We start from the raw sequence: 15641 nt of genomic DNA, 5'->3' as shown, positions 1-15641 counted from the left end.
TTACGGGGTTTTGTTGTTTAGGTAAGAATTTTTATGTTGATTAGTTAAAGGTATACAACGAGTTTATAATTTAAAAGTTTTATCAGAGTATTTATAGTTTTCAAGTATTAGTGTTAGGATTTTGCATTCCATGTGTTTGATAAATTGTCTGAATCAGATAAATCAGGTGGAAGTATTAGTGTTAGGATCCCTGCCAAATTTTCGAGTTGATAAATTGTCTTATAATGTTTAGAAGATTTAGACAAATTTAATACTTACTCTTAGGCCACAGCTTCTTGGATTGCTTGTACCATCAGTTGTAGCAAGGTTCTAGAAATGTGATTTTTTCCATGACTGGTTGTATTCTTCAAGTAACTATTTGTTATTTTATTTATTTTTCTTCAATATTTTTTGACCGTTGAAACTATTTAATACTCTAATTACACTAGGTATGGCTGAATGATCACTTCCCGACTCTTCAGAAGCATACTAAAAACAATGGATATGAAGAATGTCAACCTCGAGAGTTTTTGTACGTAGCATAACTAACAACTCAACAGGAAAGAAACCTTGAAATTGAATTGGCTGATTTACGCGAAGCACTTGACGACCTTAAGGAAGATAAAGTAACATGGGATCCCTATAACTCAATCCGAGATGGGTCGGTTTATCAAGTTGGTCATTACATAGGAGCGATTCGATGTTTTGGGATTGTGGAGTGGCATAATCCAAATCGAGTGTTGAGGCAATTTGGTGCTATCCAAGATATTCCTGGATGTGTTTTCCTTGAGTGGCATAAACCTAAAAGTTTCCGGTCTTATTGTCCATACTTGAATGAGCATAATTGGGTGTATGAGAAAAAAGTTTGCTATGCAATCATATTTTAAAATCCAGGATTATAAAACCATGGGATTGCGAGGATGGATACATGAATTGGTTCTTAAAAGTGTCTCACGCCCGAGTTGCTAATCTTTTTCCTACGTTTCCTACCAAAGATTTTATCGAAGGAGAACAAACCCAAGCTGCACTTAAAGTAAGTTGTACTCCTGATATGTTTTACTTATATTTCGTATTTATTTCCTTGATTATTAGGTAAGTTTCCCCTACTTATTTTGGCTTTATCTATGCAGAAACGGAAAATGGGAATTATTTTGAATTTTGTAGAGTGCTCTGGAGCTGAAAATGAGCTAATAAGCCCTTCAAAAAAAACTCGTTTAATCTCGATGCTCAAAAATTATGATAACCCTCAAAACTCACGTATTTTTTCTGCTTCGGAATATAATATCCTTGTCATTAATTTGTTGGAGAATAAAGGCAAAAACAAGAAAAAACGCAAAAAGTAACTAGTTTAGTTATTTTAATTTTTCTCCTTAGGGATTGAGTTCAAACTAGTATACATTTATCTTGTAAGGATATTTAATGTTAAGCAGATTTTTCAATTTTAATGTTAATCTTCAATGTTCTGCTGACATTCTATGTCTTGTACGTTTAGCTCCGGTAGTTGTCGGGGGAATTTTTTTTCACGGAGGCTCTGATAGCCGTGAAAACATTAAATTCACAACCACCAGACCCATTGTGAAATAATTTTATGAGGTGAATTTTTTTTCCACAGAGGCTTTGATAGCCGTGAAAACATGGAATTGACAACCACCTGACCCATTGTGAAATAACATTATCAGGGGATTTTTTTTTTCACGGAGGCTCTGGTAGCCCTGAAAACATTGAATCCACAACCACCAGACCCACTGTGAAATAACATCATCAGGGGAATTTTTTTTTCACAGAGGCTCTGGTGGCCGTGAAAAAATTGAATCCACAACCACCAGACCCATTGTGAAATAACATTATCATCGGAATTTGTTTTTCACGGAGGCTGTGGTGTCCGTGAAAATATTGAATCCACAACCACCGGATCCATTGTGAAATAACATTGTCAGGGAAAAAAACTTTCCATGGAGGTTCTGCCATCTCAAATTGCATTATTCACTTTGTCCTCTCAAAGAACCACCAACTTTAATGTTCACTTTGGCGTTGTTAGCCCTGAATGATTCACTTTATACCTCTATTTTGATCAAGTCACTGGTGCCAGCTCGTAATGACTTGAAGTTTACAAAGCTATTAACTATATCATAGTGGAATACATGTCACCTAAAGAGGTTACAAAGCTAGTGTCAATGTTAATAAATAGATAGAGTTTGCTAACAACGATTGTTAAAATGTTAAACACAAAATTGGTCAAAAAGACCAAAACAGAAGATTCCTGGGTAAATTATATTCTTAGCTTTTGATATTGTTTATATAGCCAAAAATCAGAAAAATTCTGTTCATATAGCCAATTTGGATATTTGGCCCAGGAAAATTAAAATAAAAAAGTGTGTCTTACCTAAAATAACCCTTAACCTTTGAATAATCTGATGATGGTGGTTCGAACTGTGGATATGACTGAGATGGGTATGAATTTGATGAATCAGTAGAAGTTGGGGAGGAAATAGAGCTGCTGCTAATTTTCATGGGTGAGTTCGATGGGTTTCTGAAATTGACGAGAAATGGAAGGAGACGTAAGTATTGGTTTGATTTTGTGATGGGAATTAGGGTTTTTTGTCCCCAAATTGAATTAGGATTCTCTGTAAATGATTCAGGCAAAGTAGGAGTTGCTCAAGTTGGTGTTTAAATCGAAGAAGAATATGTTGATGGTGAAATCGATAGAGAGGGGTTGAAAAATAATCAAGAAGAATACAGGGTTTGAGAAGTATTGACATCATTGTGCCGGTGATAAGAGAATTAGAAGAAGAAGAAGTGATGGCTGTCGATTTGAGAGAAAACGATGAATTTGAAGTTCAGTGCTGAGATGGGATGAGAAGATGGATTCGAGTAAACGATGAATTGGAGATTAATCTGTTGTTACGGTGGCGATTCAGATGAAGTTCTGCTGATGGTGAAGTTCAGTTGATAGATGCATGTTAGGAATTATAGGGATTCGAATGTGCTGGTACTGATGTTAATGTTCATGGGTTTCAGTGGCTTGAGTTTGGCAGAGAGATGACTCGAAATTGAAGTTGCAACTGTTGGAATCAAAGATGGTGAATGAATGGTAAACTACAATGGTATGGTTTAGATATATGCTTAGGGAGACTGCCTAAGATGGGTTTATGGTGAACAAGAGATAGAGAATTTGGAATTATCGAATTACTGGGTTCTGATATTTTGAGGAGGTGCAGCTGTTGACTTGTGATGAGAAGATAAAAACTGAGAGAATAGTTATAAGGAAATGGTGGTGTTGATTGCAGCTGTTGTTGGTGATTTTGATGAGTTTGTGAATTGAAAGAAGATTGGTGGTGTTGACTGAAGTGAATGTAGTGTGCAACTGGCATTGGTTGGATGTATTATGTTGGTTTGAGATTATGCCGCTGATGAAACCAAGAAGTGGGTGTGCTGAATTTGGCAACTGGATATTGGTGTTGTGTGCGGTATTGCAACTGCAATTAAGTGTGAAGCTGAGGAATAGGAGTTGACGCAGATAAACAACAATGGTTAAAGCTCATTCTTGAGCTGAGAAATTTGTTGCAGGTGCAATGTTAGGGGAGTTAAGTTGGTTTTGTTGTTGCTGCAGCTAAGACAAGAAGAGAATGTGATGGTAAGGACTGAAAAAACTAGAAATGATTGCATAAGGTGGCAGTGATACTGAATGAATGGACATGTTGGAGTTGGTTTGGATGTTGTTGGGAATGAGCTGTAGTTGGGATGGAATACAAGTGCAGTGAAGACATGATTTGTATCAGGAGTAATTGAGTTCAGGGAAGGACTGTATGAACTGTAGTCTGATGATTGTGTGGTTGTTGCTGAGGAGAAAAGAAAGAAAATCATAGAGTTGGTTTGATCTGAAATTTAGAAGGAAATGGAGGGTGGAAGTGTGTGTTATGGTGGAATTGCAGCTAGAGACTCAAAGCAAGGGTTGTATATATGATTTCAGGGAAGTTTGGTTGAGTTCTGGCAAGTACATGAAGGTCTGCAAGCTGAATGTGTGTTGCAACTAGTATTTGTTTTTTTTTGATAATTCAAAAAAGGTGTATCTTAGTGACTTTTGTGGGTTGTTTAATTGTAAGTAGATTCTTTCCAATTTTTATGGTAAAAACTTGAATAAGTTCAGAGTATAACAAAGATTAGACTTGGATGAAACTATTTTCATCCTGCATATTCTGGAAAATAAAAATTTTAGCCAGGGTGAAACTGGTTTCATCCTTCATATTCTGAAGAAAAAACAGACATATCCATCCTGCAAAAAGTGGCAAAAACATTTTTGCCAGCATGAAACCAGTATCATCATGTATATTCTGCAAATGTGCCTGGTTTCATCCTGCATATTCTGAGACAAGATTACGTGAAATTACTGAAAACTCGAAGTATAGGCTAGTTTAAGTAAAAACATTGCATATTTAATTGATTTGCAATTATAATAAATGCATTCATTATTAAATTCAAATAAAGTTTTACAAGCAAAAAACTTAAGTTTAAATTACATCAATAGGATTTGTAGTAACCTATTTGCGAAACAACCTAATGATGTCAACGGTTTTAGTTATCGTTCAACTTCAAGCAACTGCATATGTTATAAACTTCATTTAGTTTCTTTTTTCTCCAACTTTTTTCATCAATTTTTTCAACCACGTTAACATCATGCATACTCCTTATGCTTGATTCACCATCCACGTTCACATCATGTCTATTCTTGGCTCTTACTTCAACATTCTTTCTTGCTTTTGCAACCTGCAACAATTTATATAGAAACTAGTTGCCACCTTTTTTAAAGATTTATAAAAACCACTTACATCATATACTAAAGTTAGATGAAAACCAATTACATCTTATGATATCACTGGATGAAAACTAGTTACATCCTATGTTATCGCTGTGTGAAAACCAGTCACATCTTATGATATCACTGGATGAAAACTAGTTACATCCTATGTTATCACTGTGTAAAAACCTTTTTTAAAGATTTATAAAAACCACTTACATCATATATTAAAGCTAGATGAAAACCAGTTACATCTTATGACATCATTGGATGAAAACTAGTTACATCTTATGTTATCACTGTGGGAAAACCAATTTAAAACTAGACGAAACCGCTTTCTTCTATGTCAATCATAAGAAACTCAGTCACATTCCAAGTAAGATAAATTTGATTCATAAAGTGTCGATATACATTCCAAACCCAAGCAAAGTTTGCTACTTGCTAGGATTAGTGATACATGCATGCATAACCTAGTTGTAGATATGCCATATGAATCATATGTAAAAGAAATCCATATATACATAGTCTCCAACAACACTTTATTCCTAAGGAGCAAACCAGTTACATCCTTCAAAGTGTATATGGATACTAATTTCATTTCAGTTAGACATGTAAAATGTATAGACATGTTATTTTGTAGATACCGCTGTTTGGATGTTATCCAATACTTTGTTGGCAACTAAATCACCTAATTTCGATTCTCTAACAAGAGCGTAAATTTAATTGCAAGTGTAATTGAAAATAAATTGTTCTGGGATGCATGATAAATTAGATGATGTTAAATCGCTCAGCTCAACGGCATTTTCTAAGACACTGCGCAGTTCCATCTCTTCCTCTAGCTCTTGTTGCAGTTTCTCAACCTACAACAAAATTGTTTATATCAGTAGATGTAACAACTTTAAGAAAAAACTTTTTGGTTAAGAAGATAAACAGTAAACCCCTCAAAATGAACTACGCACTGTCAATAACGCCTTATACTGAACCAAAACTCCTCAAAACTTCTTGTAAACTCTCGGGATGGTTAAAAAAAATCAAATCATGTTTGCGAACAATAATAGTGTCATATTCGTTAAAATTAGGACCAACAAGAGATGCAAACAAGTTACAGATATCCTAACAACTTTCTTAATCCCACAGTGCTGATAGCGAAGTAATTTGCAATGGAATCCGACGCACACAACTGGATGAAACTGTTAGACATGTATACTGCACACAAAACCTGGATGAAACTGTTTTCATATAGTTTTAATCTGCTGAAACAATATACAGTGCAGATTAAAACTGGATGAAACCAGTTCCATCGTTGTTTAAATCTGCTGATAAAATTCATATACCCAGATGAAAACCAAATTCATCCCTAACATAACTTAACCAATTTCATTGATATCATTCAATAAATCCAAAACAATTTCATCCACACAACAATCAAATGAAACCGAATTACATCCACACATCCAGTGAAAATGAAGAAAAAAAAATCAACCAATTCAACAAATAAATCACTCAATTCTGAAAATAATTTCGAAATAGAGTTAGGGTTTGAAAACTTACGACTTCTATGAGACATGAAATTGATCGATTCAAACCCTAATTTCTTAAAAGAAATTGAACTGATCGATTGAAACCCTAGGAACCTTTAATCTGATGAAACCAAGTTGATGTAGTGGTGTTGATGTTTTGCAGACGGTGGAGAAACCAATTTCAACTTGTTGATGGCGACGAGACGGTGGATGAAAACCAAGTTTCTGATACTGTTATGGGTGAAGAGAAGATGATTAAACCATTTTTTGATAGAGTATGATGTTGAAGACACGGTGGAGAAACCAATTTCTTAGTGGAGAAACCAGTTTCTTTGGAAAAATTAGAAGGAAGAGGAAAAGAGACGATGGAGAAAGTTGATGTCTGTCGATGGTGGCGGTGGTGGTGGAGAAAGTAGATGTCTGTCGATGGTGGTATTGGTGTTTCTGATTGTGAAGGAGGATCACAGAAGGAAGAGGAAAAGAGACGGTGGAGAGAAAAGGGTAATTGGGTCAGTTTCAACTAAAAGATTCTTTTGGACATTTGACCCAGATCTAATTCCTACAAGTCCATATGGACCAGAAAACATACCTTTTTGGTTATATAGCCCATTTTCTCAATGTTAAAACCACGCCACACTACTCTCCCTCTTCTCGTTGTCTTTAAAGAGTCAGTGAATGCACTGAACATGGGCGAAGATCATTTATAGTCAGGGGAAAAATAATTCAAGTTAAAAGAAAGGCAAAATCAGGAAAAAAAAAACATAAAACGTTTTTTTATTGATTCAGGGAGTTACTGAATTTTCAACTCACTCACTCACTCACTTATTCACTGATTTGCTAGCTTAGTTTATGGGCTATGAATAATAATAAAAAAGGTCAAACTTCAAATTTAGTAAAAATAAATTGACAAAATTAAATGGGCTATGGTTAATAAAAGTGTGGGCTATATTTAAGAGAAGCCTACAAGAACTAGGAGTATTGATTATTCGAATCCCTTTAAAAGTCAAAAATGAATCCTGCTTGCTTGTTTCTTATTTCTGTTTAAACACAATGACGCCCATGGTGGTCCAAGATACACTGACTACTCGGAAAGGGAGATGAATCAGCTTTCCAACGCGCCAAACGAGTGCCTATATCTATATCATCATCTCCGGAATATACAATTGTTGATGCCACTAATAAAGACCAGTAATTGCACATGGAAGAATTTATGAACTGACCTTTTCTTAAGGTGTTGTTTGATAAAAGTTATAATTATCTATTCAGATAATCATAAATAAATAAGTGATTTTGATATAATTATTAAATAATTGATTATCTAAGGAAAATGTTTTCAAATACTCCATGCGTCTTTAAATAGATGATTTATCCGTTTATAGATGACCTATATCATTAATAAGAGGATTTTTCTAAGATCATCATTTTAATTGATTTTTATTTGTATAAGAAATATGTATAATTTGATAGTCATGTTCAATGGTATAAAGTTTACGAATATCCGCGGTATGGTTTGAGAGATAAATCATTTTTAAATTTTACTATTAATTATTATTCATAAAAGTATAATTGTAAAAAGTACTTTAAAATACTCCAATTTACTTCAAGACACTCCAATTTCCTCCTTGCCTTAAAAATTATGCAAACTTGAGGCATGTCATCTTTCAGGCCGAGGGAGTATGAGAGAAAAGAATCAGATTTTTTTTCTAGTCCACTATTATTTTTTTTGCCTCTCTTTTAATTATTTAGTATATAAGAAGAAAAAACAGATTCAATTATTATAAATTTTAACAAACACCTATATTGTAGCGCCCCATTTTCTCTAATCCGAATTCAAGGCATTGAACCATATTTAAGGAGCTAATTAAACAAAAGTCTAAAACATTTAAGTTGAAAACTAGAGAGATGAATAAAAGAATTTTTTTTTACTCTGACGCTGCTAGATCATATTTGTTCTAGCAGCACCAGTGCCAACCATTTGTCAAAATATGATGTCATCAGACTGTGCTAGCTTTGACCACACTTATCTTCCTGATTTGAAGTTGCTGATTTTTAGTAGCCGTAATTGAGTGAAAGCATACAGACACTCGCTTAGCAGGTGAATGTGTTTATGGCTAGTCGATGATCTTTTTCCAGGTTGCCTAACTATCATTCCAAGTTATTAAATCGATCAATAGTTCGATCTTGATGCTCGATATTAGACATGAGGTTATGAGTGAATTGAGCGCCAATTAATAAAGGAATTTCATGAGTCTCCATAAGAATTATTTTGTACTGCATGACACCTAACTACCACTGTACCAGTATGATCATCAGATGATTCAGATCCGCATTGGAATAATTCAAGACTTGATGGGCATCAAACACCAACGTTTTTATGGCTAGTGTAGAGTTTACTCATGCGATTCATATTTCTTAATGTTTAGCCAGTATTATGAAGTTATCTAAGCGTATGCCGACTTCCCAAACTACGTATAAATTAAAGGAACCATTTAGAGTGACTTATATACCTTCGATAATTCTGATCCTATGTAGATAAATGGAATATGTATACGAGGCTTATATACCTAGATGACTGTATAGATACATCGTCGCGGAAACTCATTATCTAAGAGAACCTAAAGTGCGTGAAACAGCAGGCAAGATGTTCAAGGATCATTAAGGGTTTCCTAACATGGCTGAGCTACTGGCGTCAGTTGGATATTAAATATGCCTGTCGCAAATATCTTGTTTCTTTAATTAATCTAGTTTGAAATATTTGGACCAATATCATTAGTAAATCTTACGAGTCCTGCAAATTTCTAGATTTCCCTTCATGTTATATGGATAGGGCACGCATATATTAGAACAAGCGAACCTCAAAAGATTTTCTATTTGGTTTAAAATGCAGCTGATAAAACTGAGAGTCTTAAAAATCAGGAGGATAAATGTGGTTAAAGCTAGCACAGTTTGGTGACATCATATATTGCCAAATGGTTGGCGTTGGCGCTGCTAGATTAAAGCAAAATTTTGTCCTGAACAAAACAACACAAAATGATTAGTTCAAAACAAGAAACAACAAGAATTCCCCCAAAACTACGTTACTATCAACACCTGATTAATTTTAAAACCTAACTTGTCGTAAATAGAATTTCAATGTTTCAAAAAAAAAAAACACTCAGTACAAGAGTCATCGGATTCAGATTTAAGATGGCTATATTCGTAACATTACTACCCCTTTTCATACGGTGTGTTTGTGATAGATACTTATGTACAAGGTACAGTAGTTAAGACCTTACTTAAAAGCAAAAGCATATCACCTTTAAGGACTACAAAAATAGGATTGCCCGCAAAAAGACACCGGCAGTGACCACTGTATACACAAGCCAAAACACTTTAATCGACCCACACATTAAACACTTCTTCACCCGTCTCTACCCAATTTTCTTCGATGATACCAGCCACTAAAAGAAGATGCAAAAGTTTAACCAGCCCAATGGATACTTACACAACTCAAGCGTAGACATCAAAGTTGAAATTCCAATTAATGCACGTTTTTCCCAAACGTTAATAACACATATAATTCACTGAAATAAACAATTATGTACATGGAACAAGTTCCTTCTTTGAATAATAATACTGATGCCCATTCCACGCCTAATAAGATAATATTGATGCCAATTCCACACCTCGTAGACATAAACATAAACATAGGTATAAAGATAGTGTGGAGGAACATATCCTACATACCACAGATGAAATTTCTATTTTCCATAACATTCATAAAGACAAACAAAACATTTCAGATCTTTTCCAAGTAATGGAAAGGTTATAGAAAATCAAAAGAACTTTCGTAAATCAAAATCAAACAATGAATGAGTTTGTTAAACATAGACTTTTTTGTAAAAGAAACATCAATGTTTACAAAAGAGTTCATGTAAATTACCACATCAATTCGCAACTCAAACCTTAACCTATGTAGCCCGCCTATCGAATCCAAAGACACCTTAATAATATAAAAGTTAAGTTAGATAATTAACGATATCAATGAATTAGAGTTATTCGAAACATTATAACTAATCTGGCCAAAATATTAACCTATATATCAGATTCTAACTCTTAATATCAACCTGAAATCGTCGAAGAAATCTCTACAATTTATCAGTTGAAGCCTAAAACTAATTCAAGATGCACATATGTCAAATTTATTGGAAACGGAGCTTCCATAAGTGTAGAACAATAGTCACTAAAACTGGTATATCTCTCAATGTATAAATCAGAGTGGAACACTTAATATCATGTTTTCATCATCGCTCAGAGACTTATATTTCATAAGAAGGAACCTTAATCCCATTCACTATCTAAAGTGCCTAAAAATCGGGTTGAAATATCACTTAACAACATATGATAATTCTGAAATATAGTTGTTTGATTCAATTTCAACAACTTTGCTTATAATACCCTATACGATGACTTGTAGTATCATAACATACCTAAAATTCTAATTCAAATCATGTCTCAGTAATATAGAGGTTTGAAATTAATTCCAAATGAAACCCTAGGTTCCTTATACCAAAATTGACCAAACTTGATAATAGTTGAGTAATTGAATCAAATAAGAAGATACTACATATATACGATCAATCAGCTGGAACACGAACAATTAAGGTTGAAATCATACCCTCAATAATCAATCAAGAAGAACACAAAGAACCCTTTCTCGATTACTCTCAAATCTCACGAAAGTCAACCAAATTAGAACAGTAAACTCATCACTTTCGATCACTCAAGATGAAATCAGAGTTGTGAAGGATTTTTCTAGACCTTGATTGAATTTCTTTTCACCTGAATCTTGTCAAAAAAAAATTCTTGCTACTGTTGGTGTTTGGAAGAAGACATGAACTAGATAATAAGTTTATTTTTTATTTTTTTTTATATCATTCCCTTTCAAGAATATCCTAACAGGATAAAATAACCAGACAAAGACGTGGATAGGTGTCAATGAAAAAGCCTACCACATGTCTGATGGTTCTGCAAACTAAGCCCCTAATTTTCTGATTCGCACAATCTTAACATATTATTAAGCTAATCAAACACCATTAAACACAAGGCATACAATGTAAGAAACTTATCATCTTAATCGAGAAATACAGACAACCACTTAGAAGTTACCCAACCGTACGGTTGGTCTTTCCATAATACAGAAGCATAAACAACACAATTACTGCTTTGATTAATCAATGATCAAAAGGATAAAATATTGGGTCGTTACAATCATCCTACCTACAGAACTTTTCGTCCTCGAAAAGAATATTAACGTACCTCAAGAAAACAACTTTGGATACTGATCTCGTATGTCTAATTCTTTCTCCCAAGTAGCTTCTTCGGTGTTATGATAGATCCATCGCACTTTCACTAAATGAATGGTTTTGTTTCTCAAACTTTCTCCTTACGGTCCAGAATTTCTACTGGTCCTTCTTTAAACGAACCACCCTTTTCTAGTTGAAGAGTATGCCAATCTATTATGTGATAGGGATCAGACTCGTAACCACGTAATATAGATATATGGAACAAATCATGGACATGACCCATATTTGTTGGTAATGCAAGTATGTAAGCTACTTCACCAATTTTCTCAACTATTTGATATGGAACGATAAACCTTGGTGCGAGTTTACCTTACAAACCAAATCTAGTAATACCTTTTCTTGGTGACACTCGTAACAATACATGCTTCCCAACTTCAAACTGTAGCAGACGTCGATTATGGTTTGTATAACTTTTCTGCCTACTCTGAGGTTCCAGAATACGTTAATGATCATATTACTCTCCGTGGTTTTTGCAGTTATATATAGTTGGCCCAATTAACAAATTATCTCTAACCTATGTCCAACATATTGGTGATCTACATGGTCGCCCATAGAGTGCTTCAAATGGTGTTATACCTATACTTTCCTGGTAGCTGTTGTTGTAAGCAAACTCAGCTAGCGGTAAATGATTCTTCCAACTACCCTGGAAATCGATTACACATGTTCTAAGCATATCTTGAAATATCTGAATAACGCGTTCTGATTGCCCATCTGACTGTGGATGAAAAATAGAGCTGAGATTAACATTAGAACCAACAGCTTTTTGAACACCCTTCCAAAAAACAAATGTAAATTGAGCACCTCTATCTGATATGATGAACAGTTGAACATCGTGCAACCGAAAAATTTCTGAAACATACACCAGTGATAGATTGTCAACTGAATAAGTAGTCTTAATTGGTAGAAAAGGAGCCGTCTTCGCTAACCTGTCCACCACAACCTATATGGAATCCATACCATCACTAGTTCGGGGTAACCCACAGACAAAATCCATCGTAACGTTCTCTAATTTTCAATCTGGTATAGGTAAGGTCTGAAGAACACCCCCTGGAAATTTGTTTTTATCCTTTACTTGTTGACAGGTCAAACATTTCTTCACAAATTTTGCAACAGACCTTTTTGTAGCAGTCATCAAAAGCTACGAGTGGGTAACTTCACCTCAGCAATATTACACTCAATGGTTGGGTTCAGAACTTCTTCAAATCGGTCACTCCATCGAGAGGTTTATTGCTGAAAAGACTTGGCTAAGCATGATCAACACTATGCTGGATACTCTCTTCCGTGCGAGTGTCCATACGGACCACAATCGTGGAATTCCATCAAACAGGGAATTCCGAATCAGCGGAAGATATTCAAGGCACGATCGACCAAGCCCAACAAGTTTCATGAAGGGCACCTGGTTCTCAAAGCAGTTCAGCGCGGTCTTAATTCTACAAGGAACTCCAATTGGGAAGGACCATTTGGTAGGCGAATATAGATGTGTAAATAAGATGAATAAATGGATGCCTACAGTGATACCGCAAGTGCACGGTTTTGTTGCAGTGAGTGCACAAGTACGGGTCGAATCCACAGAGACTAGGTGTGTGTGATTGAAGCTTTCCTACTTTCCTAAGCTAAGAGTATCCTAAGCAGTAAACTAAGTGGCAGTGATAGTGACAGTGTAAGTTAAACAAAGGCAGTGAGCCTAAGGCAGAGAAGCTAAGCAGTAAATGCACTAGGGGATTTGAAAGTTAGGGTGTTGAGCGGGTGTGGCAAAGGGTGATGATTTGCGAGGAAACGCGTCGGATGTGAAGATGGTAGGTGGATCCAACGGTGAGATGGGAAGATATTGGAGCAACCGTAGGATGAGGAAATGCAGCAAAAAGGACGGCTTCAGATGGAGTTAGGTACTATAGTGTTTGACAGGAGCTTCGGATTTTGATGCACAATGATGAGGCGACCGTTGGATGACAAGATGGATTCAATCTGACGGCTCTCATGGAAATGGGTATGGATAATGGAAATGGATTTGGGTAAGGGTTTTGGGTCTTGGGTATGCCAAGCCCATATCTTCTTTAAGAACAATTCTTCCTCTTCAAGCCCACTTCTAGTTGATCCGGCTCTTGCAAACATCATTCTTCGCTTCTTCCTAGCGAGAGTCTTTGCCGTTCCTTTGCTCTTTTCGCTCTGTGAGATAACCAGGCTTTATTTAGTACCTAAAAATGCAAAATTAATTAAGAAAAGTATTTATTCTTGAAAACAACGAAAACACAGAATATGGGATATAATATAGAATTAATGCACAAAAGATGAGTTAAATGCCAAGAAAAATATATAGAAATATGCACTTTTTAGCACTCATCAAATACCCCCAAACCTGAATTTTACTTGTCCTCAAGTAAAACAAAACTAAGGAAATCCTACCTATACCACTGTCGCTGGTCTCTCGAATGCATTTAGCGTATGCACTAAGACTTTTAAACTACTAAGTGTCCCTAGTGGACGAGTGAAGTCTCGTGAAGGTTTGCTTAGAACGTACCTACAAAGTTCTACGACAAAATATAAGCTCAGATTCCATCAAATGTGACATGCGCAAGTCAGTAGAAGCTCACAGCAAAATGGAGATGTCAATCTAGCTATCGAAGGCACAATCCTAGCACTGATAACAAATAAAGACATGTGATAAGAGTGTAAAGTGTATCTACACATGTGTAAAGAAAGATCGGATGTTATGACTACTAATCACCAAGAGATAGTTTCTCAGGCTAAGAACTGAGGTCGAAATCTAGCTAGCTGTCCGAACTTTACGAGAATTGTGAATGAGTTGGACGTATTTCACAATTACTCGCGTTGTACATCAATGGCATACACCCTTCCTTGCTTATTACAATGAAACAACAAAATGACTCTTTACATGACTCTTATTTACATTGACTACTCTCTTTTATTTTTGGAACAAGAGAGGATGGAATTGAAAAATAGTTGATTTTTTTGTATTTTTCTGATATTTTTTCTGAATATATACATCGTTGTTTTTTTTTTTTAATTGTTTTGATAAGGAAACACTTTTGATACATATACAAAAGGAAACAAAAGATTACATGACACTTTGCAAGAGGTAGCCCTTTTTGATGCACCCAGTTAAATTCGATGGTTGTCTTTCTTAATGTAACCTCCACCTTCTATCCCAACCAACCAAAGAACAAGCTAGTCAAGTTTCGTTCAGTATTCTAAAGTGATTGGCAACTAAAACTTCCGATAGAACACCTCAAGGATGAGGCTATACATGTATTGGTAGATCGTGCGCGTGCAAGTTTCTTATCACTATGTGAATTGTGCTAGAATCAGGGGTGCCTAAATATCTAGACTAAGAATCCTTATAATTACATATTTGCACAAGAGTCAACATTTCAAGGTAAATAAGCTCCATTTTTATGTTTTTTTCAATTTTTTATTTTTTATTTTGATTTTTCGTTTTTTTTTTCATTTTTTTCAAAAAGAAGGAGTTCTTGTTTTCAATTATGGCATATTATCAAAGTATATACTTTTCACCCCCAAACCTAAACTAAACATTGTCCTCAATGTTTCAAAATATGAACAAAATTATAATACAACATATGAAGAGGATCATGTTGAGTAGAGAAAAAGGAAAGAGAATACCCGATTTCGGCGAAAGCAATATTAGAAATCCGTTATTCAAGGCAAGAATCCAACATATGTCAGCCGAGATCATATTGGATTAGCAAAATATATACAAAAGGAACAAAAGGGTTTTAAGAAATTTTATCTACTGGATTATATACAAAAAATTCACCATACACTAACAATCTAAAGAGTTGAGGATCAACCCAAAAGACAAAGTGTAGAGGTTTCAACAGCTTCACACAAATATAACAGGAAATAAACTCAAGTGAAACTGTGAAACAAAATGAGCTACCCCCAAACCTGGATTTTTCAACGGATAAAATTTTGGAAACAAAATCTCGCAGTTTTGGGGGTTCATCATGTACAAGGTCTAACTCA

The sequence above is a fragment of the Papaver somniferum genome, chromosome 9 (genome assembly GCF_003573695.1).
Source record: "Papaver somniferum cultivar HN1 chromosome 9, ASM357369v1, whole genome shotgun sequence".
Lineage (NCBI taxonomy): Eukaryota > Viridiplantae > Streptophyta > Magnoliopsida > Ranunculales > Papaveraceae > Papaver > Papaver somniferum.
This window is presented reverse-complemented; position numbering follows the sequence as displayed.